Source organism: Callithrix jacchus, chromosome 20 (genome assembly GCF_049354715.1).
Source record: "Callithrix jacchus isolate 240 chromosome 20, calJac240_pri, whole genome shotgun sequence".
Classification (NCBI taxonomy): Eukaryota; Metazoa; Chordata; class Mammalia; order Primates; family Cebidae; genus Callithrix; species Callithrix jacchus.
The window spans coordinates 11,450,575-11,469,231 of NC_133521.1; the positions used below are offsets into that span (position 1 = coordinate 11,450,575).

Here is an 18,657-nt window from a genome sequence, read left to right on the forward strand (position 1 = left end):
GGCCCTGAGGAACTCATAAGAAAAGTCAGCGGAGGGATCCAAGATGGCCGATTAGGAGCAGCTGTGGATTGCAGCTCCGGATTGCAGCTCCCAGCAAAAGCGCGGAGCATGAATGGACACTGCGTTTCCAGGTGGATTTTATTGCCCACAGACCAGGAGATTCCTGGGCAGAGGAGCCCACAGGTCGCCAGCATGGCTGTTTTGGCTGACGTGGCAGGTCTCCGCATAAAATACTCACATGGGTCCAGGCGCCGTTTCATCTGGTGACTGGAGTGCCTGGGAGACAGAGTCACCCATTTAACTGATAAAAAGGGGACTGAAACAGGGAACCAAACCAGGAGATTCCCAGGAGAAAAAGTGCCAGGAATCTCCGGTGCAGCTGTTTCAGCCAGCACAGAGGGTCGCCACATGGGAAATCACAGAGATCTGGGCACCTTTTCAGCAGGTGACTAGAATGCCTGGAAGACAGAGTCACCTGTTCTATTGATAAAAAGGGGACTGAAACAGGGAGCCAAGCCAGGAGAGTCCCAGGTGGAAAAGCACCACAAGTCCCCAGTGCAACTATTTCAGCCAGCAGAACAGATTTCGGCACAAAGTCTCACACAAATCCGGGCACCTTTTCAGCTGGTGACTGGAACGCCGGGAGACAGAGATGCCCGTTCAACTGAAAAAAAAACAAAAAACAAAAACGGGTCTGAGGCAGGGAGCCAGGTGATCAGGCTCGGCTGGTTCCACCCCCATAAAAACCAGCAATCTGAAACACTCTGCATTGAGAGCTTCACAGCAAGCACAGCTGAAGCCGGGACAGTCCAGCTCTGTGGGGGAGTGACAGCCACCATTACTGAGGCAATCTACCACTACCGAGGTAGTCTACCACTGCCGAGGCGGCCCACCACTGCTGAGGCAGTCTGCCATTACAGAGAGAGTCTGCCATTACAGAGAGAGTCTGCCATTACAGAGGTGGGCCGCCATGGCCAAGGCAGTTCTAACTATACCCCTATAAACAGGACTGCAGGGAAGTTCACATGGCAGCTGGGCAGAGCCCCCAGCAGCTCAGCAAAGCCTCTGCTGACAGATGTGACTAGGCATCAAATAGATGGAATAAAAAACAATCAAGGAGATATCACCACAGATTCCACAGAAATACAAACCACCATCAGAGATTATTACAAACAACTCTATGCACATAAACGAGTAAACCTGGAAGAAATGGATAAATTCCTGGACACTTGCATCCTCCCAAGCCTAAATCAGGAAGAAGTCAAAACCCTGAATAGACCAATACAAGGGCTAAAGTGGAGGTAGCAATTAATAGCCTACAACCAAAAAAAGCCCAGGTCCAGATGGGTTCACAGCCGAATTCTACTAGACACACAAAGAAGAGCTGGTATTACTCCTTCTGAAACTATTCCAAACAATCCAAAAAGAGGGAATCCTTCCCAAATCATTTTATGAAACCAACATCATCCTGATACCAAAACCTGGCAGAGACTCAACCAAAAAAGAAAACTTCAGGCCAATATCCATGATGAACATAGATGCAAAAATCTTCAAAAAAAATACTGGGCAAACTGATTGCAACAGCACATCAAAAAGTTTATCCATCATGATCAAGTAGGCTTCATCCCAGGGATGCAAGGCTGGTTCAACATACCCAAGTCTATAAACATAACTCAGCACATAAACAGAACCAAAGACAAAAACCACGATTATCTCAATAGATGCAGAGAAGGCCTTTGACAAAATTCAATAGCCCTGTATGCTAAAAACTCTCAATAAAATAGTATTGATGGAACATATCTCAAAATAATAGAAGCTATTTATGACAAACCCACAGCCAGTATCTACTGAATGGGCAAAAACTGGAAGCATTCCCTTTGAAATCTGGCGCTAGACAAGGATGCCCTCTCTCGCCACTCCTATTCAATATAGTACTGGAAGTTCTAGCCAGAGCAATCAGGCAAGAAAAAGAAATAAAGTGTATTCAGTTAGGAAAGGAGGCAGTCAAATTGTCTCTATTTGCAGACGACATGACTGTATATTTAGAAGACCCCATCATCTCAGCCCCAAATCTCCTGAAACTGATAAGCAACTTCAGCAAAGTCTCAGGATAAAAAAAAAATCAGTGTGCAAAAATCACAAGCATTCTTGTACACCAATTAAAGAGAGCCAAATCAAGAACGAACTGCCATTCACAATTGCTACAAAGAGAATAAAATACCTAGGAATACAACTAACAATGTAAAGGACCTCTTCAAGGAGAACTACAAACCACTGCTCAATGACAGAAGAGAGGTCACAAACAGATGGAAAAACATTCCATGCTCATGGTTAGGAAGAATATTGTGAAAATGGCCATACTGCCCAAAGTAATTTACAGATTCAGTACTATCCCTGTCAAGCTACCAATGACCTTCTTCACAGAAATGGAAAAAGGCACCTTAAACTTCATATGAAACCAAAAAAGAGCCTGCATAGCCAAGCAGATTCTAAGCAAAAAGAACTAAGCTGGAGGCATCATGCTCCCTGACTTCAAACTATACTACAAGACTACAATAATCAAAACAGCATGGTACTGTTGCCAAAACAGAGATCTAGACCAATGGAACAGAACAGAGGCCTCAGAGGCAATGCCACACATCTACATCCATCTGATCTTTGACAAACCTGACAAAAACAAGCAATGGGGAAAGGATTCCCTGTTTAATAAATGGTGTTGGGAAAACTGGCTAGCAGTGTGCAGAAAGCAGAAACTGGACCCCTTCTTGACACTTTACACTAAAATTAACTCTGGATGGATTAAAGACTTAAACATAAGACCTAACACCATAAAAACCCTAGAAGAAAATCTAGGCAAAACCGTTCAGGACACAGGCATAGGCAAGGACTTCATGACTAAAACACCAAAAGCATTGGCAACAAAAGCCAAAATAGACAAATGGGACCTAATTAAACTCCAGAGCTTCTGCGCAGCAAAAGAAACAGTCATTAGAGTGAATTGGCAACCAATAGAATGGGAAAAACTTTTTGCAATCTGCCCAACTGACAAAGGGCTAATATCCAGGATCTACAAAGAACTAAATCAGATTTACAAGAAAAAACAAACAAGCCCATTCAAAAGTGGGTGAAGGATATGAACAGACACTTTTCAAAAGAAGACATATATGAGGCCAATAAACATATGAAAAAATGCTCATCATCACTGGTCATTAGAGAAATGCAAATCAAAACCACACTGAGATACCACCTGATGCCAGTTAGAATGGCGATCATTAAAACATCTGGAGACAACAGATGTTGGAGAGGACGTGGAGAAATATAAACACTTTTACACTGTTGTTGGGAGTGTAAGTTAGTTCAACCATCGTGGAAGACAGTGTGACACTTCCTCAAGGACCTAGAAATAGAAATTCCATTTGACCCAGCAATCCCATTACTGGGTATATATCCAAAGGATTATAAATCATTCTATTATAAGAACATATGCACACAAATGTTCACTGCAGCACTGTTTACAATAGCAAAGACTTGGAACCAACCCAAAGCCCATCGATGATAGACTGGATAGGGAAAATGTGGCACATATACACCATGAAATAGTATGAAGCCATAAAAAACGATGAGTTTGTGTCCTTTGTAGGGACATGGATGAACCTGGAAACCATAATTCTCAGCAAACTGACATAAGAACAGAAAGTCAAGCACCACATGTTCTCACTCATAGGCAGGTGTTGAACAATGGACACAGGGAGGGGAGCACTACACACTGGGGTCTGTGTTGGGGGGATCCTAGGGGAGGGGCAGCATGGAGTGAGGAGTTGGGGAGTGATAACATGGGGAGAAATGCCAGATATAGGTGATGGGGAGGAAGGTGGCAAACCACACTGCCATGTGTGTACCTATACAACAATCTTGCATGTTCTTCACATGTACCCCAAAACCTAAAATGCAATAAAATATATATATATATAAAAGGAAAAAAAGTCAGCCCTCCATATATACAGGTTTCACATCCCACAAATACTGTATTTTTGATCAGGATTTTGTTGAAAAATATCTATGTGTAAGTGGACCCTCACAGTTCAAACCCACATTGTTCAAGGGCCAACTGTATTTCTACAATGGGAAAGTATATAGCCATAGAAAGGAATGAGATTCTGATACATGCAACACGTGGATGAGCTCTGTCAGTATCATGCTAAGTACAAGAAGTCAAAAAGACTACCTACCATGATTCTATTTCTCTGAAATGTCCAGAGTGGCCAAGTCTATAGAAACAGAAAGTCAGTTAGTGGTTACTTATGGCTGGGTGGGGGTCTATGGGAGTAGTGGCTAGCTACAGGTACGAGGTTTCTTTCTGAGGTCATGAAAATGTTCTAAAACTGATTGTGGTGTTGGTTGTACTACTCTGTAAATATACAAAAATCCATGGCATTGTACACTGTACATGGGAGAATTGGCCTGGCATGGTGGCTCATGCCTGCAATCCCAGGACTCTGGGAGGATGGGTCACTCACTTGAAGTCAGACGTTCGAGATCAACCTGGCCAACATGGCAAAACCCTGTCTCTACTAAAAATACAAAAATTAGCTGGGGGTGATGGGATACACCTGTAATCCCAGCTACTGGGGAGGCTGAGGCACAACTGCTTGAACCCAGGAGGCAAAGGTTGTAGTGAGCTGAGATAGTGCCACTGCACTCTAGCCTAGGTGACAGAGACTCCATCTCAAAACAACAAATTGTGTGTGTATGAATTATATCTCAATAAAGCTGTTTAAAAATATCAAAGGTGGTGGCACACCTGTGGATGATTCACAACACATCAGGTGCCGTGGCATGCCCACTGGAAACCACAGCCCAAGACACACTCAGGTGCAGGGAGGGCCTGGACTAGAAGCTTTCAGAAAGGACTCTCTCCCTGACCAGGATTTGGCTCCAACACTGGGATTCCCCAATCCGTGGATGGAACAGCCTCTTCAGCTATGCCAAAGCAAGGAACGGACAGAAGAGCAGGGAAGTCCCCAAGACCCTCTCCCAGCCAAACAGCCAAGAAAGCCTCATCTCAGCCTTCCACAGCCCCTGCGTGCATGCTGTGTTTTATAAACTCATGTCGGCACCCAAGACAATGTATGCCTGCTTAGAATTAAGTCCTTTTTAATACTGGAGATGGTGGGGACAGAAAAATCAGCCAAGAGGAGGGGCTTGAGTGCTCCCTGTCTTGCCTTGCGTGTGCCTTAAAGGCTGAGGGCCTGGCCAGGCACGGTGACTCATGCCTGTAATCCCAGCACTTTGGGAGGCTGAGATGGGCAGATCATCTGAGGTCAGGAGCTTGAAATCAGCTGGGCAACATGGTGAAACCCCATCTCTACAAAAAATACAAAATTAACTGGGTGTAGTAGCATGCACCTTCAGTCCCAGCTATTCAGGAGGCTGAGGCAGGAGATTCACTTGAACCTGGGACGTGGAGGCTGCAGTGAGCTGAGATCATGCGGCTGCAACTCCAGCCTAGGCGACAGAGAGAGACTGTCTCAAAAACAACGAACAAACCTGAGGACCTGTGGCACAGTGGCCACTGCAGCCGCAGGTCTGGTCAGAAACAGCCCAGCTTGGTAGACTGATGGGGTGAGGCACGGGACTCGGGGATCCTCTGCGTCGATTTTTGAGCACTGACATCTTTGAACAAAGTGCATAGGAAGCACTCCGGAGTCCCAGAAATGCTACTGATGGGGGCAATGACACACATTCTCTTGGGGATGGTCTGTCACTGGCTTCCTTGAACACTGGACCTTCTTGGAAGGCAAAGCAAGCCTAGGTCCTCTGTGACAACCTGGTGCCCTGACTGTGGTCCCCAAGTTGCTGAGGCCACTACCTCGCCGAACTCTCGGGGCCTGCTCCTGGCCACACCCCTTCCCTCTGTCCCCTTATGGGCTCCACCCCCCACTTCCAGAGCAGTCATCACCTCAGCCTCCTTAAATCTCAGCATCTTCATTTTTTATCAGCAGGACAAGAATGACACTTATCTGAGACAGTTGTCTTTATGGACGTTCAATGAGCTGATTCATGGGAAGCACCAACCACGGCCTTAGTAAGAAGCTGTGATAGGTGGAAGGTTTGTTCCCACCTGAATGTTACACTGGATGGGAGGATGGTACCCCAATGTGACCAGGCTCTAACTGAGCTGGTGAAACAAGGTCTTGGGTGCTGCTCCCTCCTGAAAGTCTGGCTGTGTTTCATGAAGAGCCCTCCCCTCTGTGAACACCAAAGCATCACCCTTAACACCTTTAAGGTTGACTGTGGCTTCTCCCCAGTCACACCCTGGCATTGCGCTGCCTCCTGGCCAGTTACCCAGGAATGCTGGGCCCCAGATCAAGCTACCCTACAGCTTCCAGCTGGCTGGCCCCTCCTGTCCCTGCAGGCTGGGATCCTGCCTGTAAGTTTACCTTTGCATGCCCTGGGGCAGGCCACATGGGTGCCCACCCTCCTGGCACGTGGTTGACTCTTCCCAAGAAGCAGGACATGCTCGAGTGCAGATGCTGAGTGGGCTCTGAGCACAGCCCTGGGCTCTGTGGCCACCTGTATGCCCCCCTCTCTCTGAATGCCAACCCGGGTGTCCGGCCCCCATCAAGGTGACTGGTACTGAGGCTGTGCGCTTTCCGTTCCACAAAAATCATCACTGGAGCCCCTTTGATTTCCAGGGAAATTGGGGCTCCTTGCTGCACTTCCTGTCAGGCTGGCCCTTTGAACAAGCGCACTCCATAATTTCGAGTTTGAATCTCGTTTTAAATGGCAGTTAAAAATTGTATGTGGCAGTTCACAATGAAATTTAGCTTGACAGCTTGGACATAAAACTAAAAATAAATGACTTCACATCCAAATAATAAGTAATAACAATGTTAGCCTGCGTAAGAATAGCAGGGCTGGATTCAAATACAATATTAATTTTAGGAATATGAGTGACTGGGGAGAGACAGAGGCAAAGAAACAAATCCTTCATATAGCAATCGGCTCCTCTTATCCCCCAGGCAACTGGCTGCCTTTCACCTCCGCGGCACAGCAATTATGTGGTGTAATGGAGGCAGCGCAAATAAGCAGAAAGATTTTATTAAACCAAATGAGCAAATCATCTGCGTATTATTGCGATTTGATTGACACTGACAAGTGTCGAGCAGACGCGGTTGTGAATATGATAAAGAAGCTTGCAGCAAAGCTCTTGATAATGTTACTCTTGATAAAGTTGCCTGGCCACCCTCTCTAAGTAAATAAAGGGGAGAGGAATATGACGCATATTAATTCACCCAGTTTGCAGCCTACTGGAGGACGAGAGGGGGAAAAAAGTTGCAATGGGTTCAGCATGTGGCATTTTATATGAATACCAAAATTGCATTCATGATTCACATAGACTTTACGATAATATATTAATATTAAAACTAAAGGTCATTCCACATAACAGTTAAGCTGCCTGAGCTTCAACCTTTATACCAATAACAGACTCTAGAAAGTAAGGAAGAAATATTTGAATACTCTAAAAAAAATTTTTTTTTTAATTTGGGGGGATTGCTGGCTAACACTAGCTCAGGTGGCCCCTCACCCACCTTCCTTCTCCGGGGACAATTAAAGGGCTACCTCGAGGATGGCTGCATCTGAGACAGCTGGTGCCGCCGGTGAGGAAAGGTGATTAATTGCCACAGGCCTTCGGGCCCTCGTACGGTGCTGCGTCTCACTAATGATTCCCTTATGAGCTGAGGGAGTGCTTGCCGTCGTCGGAGCTCCACAGAGTCAGCACAAAACTTTACTCAGCTGCTCAGGGCGCTCTGAGCAAACGGCCCAGCATGAGGAAGGCTCTGTCTAGGACGATTTAGTGGGAGACCTGCCTGGAGGCAGGGGGCTGGCCACAATGACTTCAGGGGGTGGTTTGCTCTGATTCTGTCAGTCTGGTTGGCTCACACAAAAGATTGTCCTGAGTGGGTGGACAGACCCTGAGAATTTTCCTGGAAGAAGGGTTTAAAGAAGAAAATGGGGACAAGGGCAGTCTGCTTGTCTGCGTCGAGGTGCTGTTCACACAAAGCAGAGAGCCATTTCCATAGAATAAGTGAAACCAGTGTAGATTGAAAGGAATATTTATGCTGGAAAGGCGATCTGGGCTTCAGACTCATGGGCAGATTCAGAAGTCTTGCCTGCTGAGACTGGGTGGCCAGGGAGCCTGGTGGTTAGAGTCAGCTCGTCCAGGCTCAGAGCTCACTGTGCCTCATTTAAGATAACTCTGCATCCAGCAGCCTCTACGGTAGCTTGAAATTGCTGAGAGTAGTTACATCATGGAAATTGGCCATGGTGGGTGTATTTACATCACGGAAATTGGCCATAGTGGGCACATTTACACCATGGTGGGAGTATTCACACTATGGAAATTAGCCATTGTGAGTATATTTACACCATGTGTAAATTGGCCATAGTGGGAAGATTTACACCGTGGAAATTGGCCATGGTGGGGAGTATTTACACCATGGAAATTGGCAAGCACTATAAATCAGGATTCCTCACAACCAGCTTGTTTTTAGACATTTTAACAGCATTCCACTGGCTGACTCAGGACACAGAAGCATGGCTATTTTACCTAGAACTGAGTCTTTATGAATGCCAATTTGGTGTAAAACAAGAGTGAAGAAAAAGGCTGAATTACCTCCAGCCTACTAGGTGATTTTCTGCCTCTTTGGAGAGATCTCTAGGTGGCATTCTACTTCTTTTGGGAAATCTCTAGGTGATTTCCCACCTCTTTTGGGAAAAGAATTTGAGAGCTCTGGCTTCTAAGCTCCTCTGAGGCAGCGCTGGAGTAAATGGGGTGGGACAGGGAGGTGTTGCCGAAGGCATCCTTGTCTGCTGGTTACTGCTGACCTTGCTGGCATCCTAAACAGGTGAGCTTGGGCTCTGGTCTCTCTTGGCCTGGTCACTCTCCAGGCCTGGCTCAGCCTTGCCCTCCCCCAGCCTTCTGACCTTGTTAGGCGTCTCTCATCTCTTGTGGAGTCTCCTGGCCCATCCTGGATGCGGAAGTGCCTGGGTTGTGTCCACACCTTGAGGGAGGGGAAGGCAGCTCAGAAAGGCCATGCAGCAACTCTGCTGGACCATGAGCACCCATCCTACTTTGCTAATCCAGGTGGATGGAGAGTGAGCAGGGGATCTATTTCCAGGTTCTTAAGGGGAGTTGGGGCAGAAATAATCTCTTCCTGTGGCATCCTTATTCCTTTATCTAATACCTTTCTTAGGCCAAGCAAGATGTGAAGGAGAGAGATCAGGACACACATCCAATTTCATCTCTTGTCCATCTGTCTCCTGCCTTCCTCCTCCCGCATCTGCCAAGGTCAATGTTTTTCAATGTTTTCATGATGCCAGTCATGACCAATTCCTGGGGGAGTGACTGAATCAGGGGTTATGACCAGCATTAATACAAATTAACCAAGAATTTTTTAAATGAGAAAATATTACATATAACAAGGCTAAGAATTGTTTTCTAAAATTTGTTTTGTGTACGTGTCTGTGTGCACACACGAATGTCTTGCTGTGGGTAATGGAAAAAATATGTGACAGTCACTCTTCTGTGTCATATTCTATCACAGAGCGACAGGCTGCATCTCCCAAGGGACATAAGGCTGTCTTCTTCACACAAGAGCTCTTCAAGCACTGAGGCTCCCAAGCCTAGCTCTTGACGTGTTAACTGAGGACATTTTTCTAAAAAATAAATGAGGAAATCTTCAAGACAAGTCTGGTTTGCCATGCAAATTCCAATTACGAATGTTAAAACCCGAGCATAATTCTTCCTCTTGCATATTCACTGTAGGCAAACGTGACTTCCACTTCCTGAAGATGACCAATGCCTCTGGCCAACTGGGGCGAGGCTCGCATTCGGAAAAGCCAAAGAAGAAAGGAGTTAATGTATTTTTTCAGACAACCTCTCTCGTTCCATGCTAATGATGTAAGAGGCTGTTGGGCTGACCCCCCCATCTATGGCACTCTCCTCATTTCACCAGCAGCACATGGGTAGTAATGGACACTGAGCTATATTTTCTCAAGAGGTACTCGAAGCTAAACTGATCTGTATCTGAGAAGCCTCCACTGTCCATCCTGTTGCCAATGCCATGAACCATACTTGACTTTAATAAGCAATTCCATGTGCAATTGTGAAAAAGCCAAGTTAAGTGGCTTGGAGGTTCCTTCCACTGGGACTGGGCCAGGTTGTTCTTGTAATCACTTTTTGCCACCTCCCCTTCCTTCTAGATCATCAGTTTTAGGAGGGTAGAGACTGTCTGCTTAACTCATCCTCATCCTCAGTCCTAGCAGAGCATCCAAGGCATTTGGTAGGTGTTCAATGACGTTGTGTAGAATAAATGAATGTGGGCCAGGTATAGTCATTCATGCCTGTAATCCCAGCATTTTGGAAGGCTGAGGCAGGTAGATCACCTGAGGTCAGGAGTTCAAGACCAGCTTGGCCAACATGGTGAAACCCATCTGTATTAAAAATACAAAAATTAGCTGGGCATGGTAGTGTGTATCTGTAATCCTGGCTACTCAGGATGCTGAGGCAGGAGAATTGCTTGAACCCAGGAGGTGGAGGTTGAAATGAGCAGAGATCGTGCCATTGCACTCCAGCCTAGGTGACAAGAGCGAGAGTCCATCTCAAAAAAAAATGAATGTGAACTTACGTGGGAGAAGTGGCAAATCTCCTATACTTCTTTAAAGTGTTCTCTAATGCTGGGGTGTCCAATCTTTTGGTTTCTCTGGACCACATTGGAAGAATTGTCTTGGCCCATACATAAAAAATACACCAACACTAACGATAGCTGATGAGCTGAAGTTTAAAACTTCCCCCCAAATCTCCTAATGTTTTAAGAAAGTTTACAAATTTGTGTTGGGCCTCATTCAAAGCCATCCTGGGCCACATGCAGCCCGTGGGCCACAGGTTGGACAAGCTTGCTCTAAGGGGTTCCTGGGAATAGTGTTAAATGTGGTGTCTCAACCATGTCACAACAGTAAGGCCAAAGCACTTCTTGTGTATTCTTTTACAAATTTGCAAACAGGCAGAAACCTGAGAGACAAATTAGGTGATTTCTGGTGTGTCAATCTTTTAAAGAAACATTATCACTTTTGTTTATTGTTTTGGAAGAGTATTTTAAGAGCCCATCATTTAAAGTAAATGTGTAGCTCACTGTGCACCACAGCAGGGCATCACGTATTCTGTCTTTAAACACTACCATCATGACTGCTAGTCAAAGTGAGATATACCCATCCATATACTTTATGCCCTTCTGTTCAAGAACACATTCAACGATAACATCATTCTCTGTTTAATTTTGAATACTGGTCTGAGGGAAAAGTAAACAAGGCTATGTATTTTTTGGAGTAATAGGTCTCTAAATTCTACAAAATTTCAGAGGATAGAAATCAGTCAGATATATCTTAAATGCTAACTGCCATTTCCCTGTGCTCTTAACAGGACTGAAAACCACGATTGTAAGATATTCAGTGACTATAAGATATACGTAATCCTTGCTTTACGGCCTACAATAACCCAAACTTTATTTTAAATGAACAGACAGTTTTCCCAAGGTACCACTTTCAGCACTATTTTCCTACACGCAGTGCAGACTTTGTAACCTGGCACTGAAGACACGTATAAGCTGAACCTATGCTACTTCCGCAATCCCATCAACTCATTTGTATTAAGTTCCAGAATACATGTTAGGACTTTGGCAAGACAGACAAGACCTCTCCCCTCCTGGAATTTCCATCCATCCAGAGAAAAAAGATTCCAGATCATGGTTGGTGCTGTGAAGGAAATATACAAGGTAAAAAGGACAGCCTTTTGGATGAGAGAGGGTGGCTTTGGGGAGATGTCCGGGAGGCCTGTGCGAGTAGCTATGGGATCTGAGGGCCCCCTGTGGGAAGGGCCAGGTGGTCCCAAGGCCTTGGGAAGGCACTTGGTCTATTCAGAGAGTGAGTGGAGGGGGAAGGGTGCCCTGAGAAGGGGTACAGGTGGTTAGATCTCAACACTTCATTTGTTTTATTTTTTGAGACAGAATCTCATTCTATCACCCAGACTAGAGCACAGTGGTGCCATCTCAGCTCACTGCAACCCCTGCCTCCCAGGTTCAAGCAATTCTTGTGCCTCAGCCTCCTGAGTAGTGTGTGGTCCGATCACACAAGGCCTTCAGAATCACAGCGAGAAATGTCAGTTTTACATTACAGAAATCTGAAGTTAAACATTACATAGTGGCTTTATTCATAATTGCCAAAAGATTGGAAAATACTCAAATGTTCCTCACCTAGGGGATGGGTAGGCAAACGGCACATCTATTTAAAGGCACACTACTCAGTAATGAAAAGGGACGAGAGGTGCATGCAACAACATGGATGAATTTCAGGCTCGTTATGCCAAGGGACAAAAGCCAGACTTCATGGGAGTCATCTATTGCTGCCAACAAAATTATCCCGAGTTGGCAGGAGCAGGGAAGTACAATCCTACTCTGTATCTGGAAGGAAAACTTGAAGAGCAGTGTGACAGACCATTGCAGAAATAGTAACTGCCTACTTGGGAGGCTGAGGCAGGAGAATTGCTGGAACCCAGCAGGCGGAGGTTGCAGTGGGCAGAGATCACGCCACTGCACTCCAGCCTGGGCAACAGAGTGAGATTCCCATCTCAAAAAAAAAAGAAAAAGGAAAAGAAAAAAGTTACAACTGTGTCTCTGTCTTACTTCTAAGGAGAGAGTCCTTTGATTCTTCACAAATGCACCTCCTCCTTGTGAGGGGGAAGAGACAGGAGCATGCTGTTCACAGTATACTTGTTATTCACATTGCTCATTATTCACATTACTGGAAGCAAAATGTACTACTGTATTGAGTCAGCTGGCGAAAGAGAAGTGTCCTGTGACATAGACAAGCTGTGACAGGCAGTGAGATGGCAGAGACTGGGGTGACCCGTGCAGGGTTGCACAGCCACAGAGTCCCATGCTGGTTCTCCCACTGACATCTGTGTGGCCCTGGACTCTCAACACTGTATTTTTATTTTTTTGAGATGGAATCTTGCTCTGTCACCCAGGCTGGAGTGCAGTGGTGCCATCTTGGCTCTCTGCAATCTCTGCTTCCCGGGTTCAAGTGATTCTTGTGCCTCAGCCTCCCGAGTAGCTGAGATTACAGGTGTGTATCAGCACACCCTGCTAATTTTTTGTATTTTTTTTTTTTTAATTAGAGATGGGGTTTCACTATGTTGGTCAGGCTGGGCTTGAATTCATGACCTCAGACGATCCACCAGTCTTGGCCTCCCAAAGTACTGGGATTACAGGTGTGAGCCACTATATCTGGCCCCAGACCCTTAACACTTCAGAGTTTCAGTTTCCCTCACCTGCGAAAGTTACACCAACAATTTCTAAGGTCCCTTCCATCTATACATTGTTACTCATCATTCTGTGACTTAATGACGTGCTGCTTCTTGTGCGACAAGCTGGGAGCTACCTCAATCCCTGAAGCCTATTCCCACACTTCTTCCAGGGTCACTTGGATACCACCTGTGTGATTTATGCCACATCTGCCGGCCACCTGCTCTACTGGTCGCTTAACCTGTTTCTTCAAACGAACCCACTTTTTAAAACAAATTTAAATGGGTTTATTTTCAAAGTAAACTTGTGGCAGGGCACAGTGACTCACACCTATAATTCCAGCACTTTTGGAACCCAAGGTGAGAGGATAACACGAGGCCAGGAGTTTAAGACAAGCCTGGCAACATAGTGAGATCCTGTCTCTACAAAAATATACGTATAACACATACAGACACAAACACACACACACACACAAATTAGCCAGGCATGGTGGCGCACGCCTGGAGTCCCAGCTTCTTGAGGGGGCTGAGATGAGATGATTGCTTGAGGCTGAAAGGTTGAGGCTGCAGTGAGCTGTAACTGCACCACTGCACTCCAGCCGGGGTACAGAGAGGGATCTTTTCTCAAAAATACACACAAATAAATAATAGTAAGGTTTTTTGTTTGTTTGTTTTTGGAGACAGTCTCACTTTGTCACCCAGGCTGGAGTTCAGTGGTGTGATCTCAGCTCACAGAAACATCGGCCTCCTGGATTCACGAGATTCTCCTCCTTCCACCTTCTGAGTAGCTGCGATTAGAGGAGTGCACCACCATGCCTGGCTAACTTTTTGTATTTTTAGTAGAGACGGGGTTTCACCAGGTTGGCCAGGCTGGTCTCGAAGTCCTGGCCTCAAGTGATCCACTTGCCTCAGGCTCCCAAAGTGCAGGCATTACAGGCATGAGCCACCGCGCCTGGCCTAGAACTTTATATCACAGTGGTAAATGGGGGAAAATAATCAGTGAGACCAGCCAATTAGAAGCCAACCAAAAAATAAATGCCATGAAAGCAAAGCAATGTTGCCAATTTCTGATTTGATACTATTACAGCTGAAAACTTGAGTAGGTCTGCTTGCCTTTTTTTTTTAAAGGAGGTGATTAAAGAGAGGTGTTAAAGACCTGTTAGCTCCAAACTGAGGCTTTCTCCTTGCTTTCTCTGAAGGCTTAAAAGATCTTTGAAAAGGAACAACTTTGTCCTCTGGTGACTCACTGTTATTAATGCCCTATCTACCTCCTGCCCTCCTACCTAATACCCTTTCCCCTTACATACAGCTGCACCTCCCACACTTTAAGAAACGCTGAATTTGTAGGAGCTGGTTCCCTTGCTTCCCCTGACTGAGCTCTCTGAGGCCAAGTGGGTTCTGGTTTTTCCATCTCTGCAGCCCTGACAGATGTCCCTTCTGACCTCCTGGCAGAGGGCTTAGCAGCATCTTGAGCAGGTCAAGCCTTAAAGAGGTGTGACAAGAGTGAGCCAGGGAACGAAGCAGGAGCAGCCACCATCACCAGCAAGCGGAGCGTCTCAGTCCTGATTGCTGTTGCACTAAATCAATGAGCTTCGTCTGAAGTTCCAGAGAGGGAGAAAGGGGCACAGCAAAGGAGGAGTCAGACCTGGCTTCCAGTGCTGTTTGGAGGTGATTTTCAGAGATACTTGAGTCTCTCAGTGGGTATTAGTCTACACAACAATAATTACACAACTAATGCTTAAAAGTAATAAATGTTTTGGAGAATTTTTTTTAAATGAAAAGTGTGAGTTTTAGGGTTTTTTTTTCATGAAAAATTAGAGCCGAGCCTTCCCTGCAATGGAACAAATGGAGGCCCTACCTGGTCAGGGTACAGCTGGCCTCCATAGCTTAAAACCTGCCCAGGTGATTCTGACAGGCAGACAAGGCTGAGAACACTGGAGCAGAAATTCACAAAGAGGAGAACTTGGCCCAGATGAATGCATTTGCTCCTTACCACATTGGCCCTCCCTCTACCGGATAACTCCTTGTGCCCCCAAATACACATCTCATCTCCATTTTGTAACCTTTGAAAATAAGTCAGCTATACTCCCAATTAATTAATTAGGAAAATGCTAATTAAAACCACAATGAGGTGCCACTTCACACTCAGCAGAATGACTATTATCAAAAACCAAAAACAAGTGTTGGCAAAGATGTGAAGAACTTAGTGCACTGCTTGTGGGAATGTAAATGGCGGTTCTTCAAAAAGCTAAATGTAAATTAGCATACAACCCTGCAATTCCACACCTACGTATATCCAGAAGAATTGAAAACAGGGACCCAGGCAAGTACTTGTACACAATAGCCAAGTGGTAGGAACAATTCGTGTCCATCAACAAACGAATGGATAAACGAAGTGGGGTACACATACACAATTTTCAGCCACAAAAATGGAGCATTATTCAGCCATATAAAAAGCAATGAATTCTGGGAAGCCTACAAATGAGAGAACTTTGAAAACATGCTAAGTGAAATAAGCCAGACCCAAAAGGACAAATATTGTACAATACCACTTACAGGAGATATGTAGAATAGGCAAATTCATAGGTTAGAAGGGCTGGAAGAGGTTGGTGTCTAATGGGTCCAGAGTTTCAGTTTGGAATCATGAAAAAATTCTGGAAATGGGTAGTGGTGATAGTTACATGAAATCATAAATGCATTCGTATGAGTCCATTCTCTCATTGCTATAAAGAAAACCTCTGGAATTGGGTAGTGGTGATGGTTACATGAAATTGTAAATGTCTTTGTATGAGTCCATGCTTGCATTGCTATAAAGAACTACCTGAGACTGGGTACTTTATAAAGAAGAGGTTGCATTGACTCACAGTTCCACAGGCTGTACAGGAAGCAGGGCTCAGGAGAGCTCAGGAAACCCGCAATCATGGCAGAAGGCATAGGGGAAGCTGGCACGTCCTACATGGCCAGAGAAGGAGAAAGAGAATAAAGAGGGAGGTACTACACACTTTTAAACAACCAGATTGTGTGAGAACTCACCGTCACAAGAACAGCAAGGGGGAAATCAGCCCCCAAGATCTGACAACTTCCCACCAGTCCCCTCCTCCAACATTGGGGATTACAGTTCGATATGAGATTGGGGGGGGGACACAGATCCAAACCATATCACTGCTTAATGCTACAGAATTGTACACTTAAAAAGATGGAAATGATAAGTGTTATGTTATATACATTTTAATCGCAATCTTTTCAAAAACTGAATGAACTGGAAAAAAGAAAAGCCAGGTAAAATGGGCTTTTCTAGGCAGAGGGAGCTCTTTCCAAACCCCACAGGGAACAGACCCAGAGAGTCAATACGCACCTCCTGGGATCAAACCCCATGGGTGCAGGCTGCTCTCTCTCTCTTGTACCTTGGTTCCCTTAATAAAGTGAGGATACCAGCATTGTTCACCTATTTGTTGTGTCACAAGACTGAATGAAATATATACTCATATTGCACGAGCAGGCATACATAAACATGTAAAGCATTTTGCACAGTGGCTGGTATACAGTAAGTGCCCAATGATATTAATAGCTACTGGTACCACTATCATCATCACCCATGTCTACAGTGAAGTATCTATTTTGACAGATTCCAAAGGCAGGATGTATTTTGAGGGTGATGAAAATATTCTGGGATTAGTTAGTGGTGATGGTGACATGACCTTCTGAATGTACTAAACCAACTGAATGGTAGCACACTTTAAAATGGTGGATCTTACAGCACATAAGTTACACCTTTTTTTCAAGGCAGATTATACAGTCGTGTAAAGTTCTGTAATGTAGCCACAGAATTGTGTGTAGAGTGTACATATTTGCTAAACCTCAAAGTCACAGCCACCACACTCAAGGGTGATTTGCCAGCACAGCAGAGAAGGGCTTGTGTGCTGCTGATGGCTTGTGAAAGCTCCCCTGGAAGTGTTGGTGAGCAGCCCAGCTCACACCCTGGGAGCTCCAGTTATATCTGTTCTCTCAAATGAGAAGCCACAGCATGGACCCATCATCTTGCAACACGTGTGATAACCTCTGAACCTCCAGGCCCGGCATGAAGGAAGTCACGTTTAGCCACCTGTGGGGGACGGGGTGGCAATACCTGCCACACATGCAATTGGCTGGGAGGTGGCCAGCCTGAGTCTGAGGTCTCCCCTGACCAGGCAGCAACATTAGCAGCCACTGCGGTGTCAACACCCGCCTGCCAGCAGGCACCATGCATGATAGGTGGCTTGTTTTCAAGGACAAACTCCAAAGACCAGGAACCAGTTACCTTCTGCCCTTGCCTGTTTCAACCACAGCCTTGGGGCCAGCCATGCCTGGCTGTTTAGTTACCTACTGAAAGGGAGGAGTGGAATCTGACCCTCCGGTGGCAAAATCCAACAAAAGCCCCTGGGGCGTGGGGGATCCTGCTGAAATAGACTCAGGCTCATCAACCTCCCAAATCCATAATCTCCCTGCCCTTCCCACCTTCACACACACCACCTTCAGCTTTTGCCCTGCCTCATCCCTGGAATCCCTTCTTACCTTGGTTCCTAGGGTAAACCTGCAGAGCAAGAGGGATGGAGGACGATCCGCCACGAACCAGCAATCCCAGCCTCACTTCTAAGCAATCCCAGCAGTGGTAACACCGGCCTTGAAAGACAGCTGGAGGGGATTGTGGGTCGGTGCCAATCACTTTGGAGAGGGCTCAGCCTTCTTGAAGTAAATGCTCAGAAGGAGCACCTGCTTCACGGTGTTAACAAGAATGGGCACCACCTGCTTCGGCAGCGCCCCGGGGTCAGCATCCACACGGGTCATGCCCTCACCCAGCCCACCTGGCAGCTGCCGACACAGAACTAGGTTGCATTTCCTGCCTGGGTCACTCAGAGCCGCTCAAGCCTGGGATCCAAGCTGGAGGGCTGGGTGTGGAGAGTATTTGGCAGGTGTCATGGGAAGCAGGGAGGTGTGAGCAGGGGATGGATTCAGTTTTTTATAACCCAGAGACTCTGGAATTTTGTGAATAAGTGGGACTATTTCCTTCTGGATCAGGAGAGACAATTCCTGCTTTTACTGTTTGTGTGAAAAGAAGGAAATCTAGCAACGCCCAACCCGAATCCATCAAAAAGAGGTGGAAAACGTGTGGACTCTCAGGAGGAGGAAGAGAAAACAATAACCAACCTTTCAGTCTGGAGGATAATCTCTGAGGATCAAATATAGGTATTCAGGGAAACATTGTTCCACGTGCGAAAACATTAATGCTACTGCGATTATTATTATTTTTGATGGAGTCT

At 45.8% G+C, this 18,657-nt stretch overlaps 1 long non-coding RNA gene across 2 annotated transcripts; it reads right to left on the minus strand.

Moving 5' to 3' along the window:
• Positions 1–526: 526 nt before the first annotated feature.
• On the minus strand, positions 527–18,140 carry LOC144580574 (uncharacterized). Of its 2 annotated transcripts, XR_013530434.1 has the most exons (4): positions 17,912–18,140; positions 16,225–16,312; positions 4,230–4,268; positions 549–664 (listed from the first exon to the last, which is right to left on the minus strand). It is a non-coding gene; the product is annotated as an uncharacterized LOC144580574 (long non-coding RNA). The 2 variants fall into 2 exon arrangements; XR_013530435.1 differs by lacking the exon at positions 4,230–4,268 and having other exon boundaries at positions 527–664.
• Between the last annotated feature and the right edge of the window lie 517 nt (positions 18,141–18,657).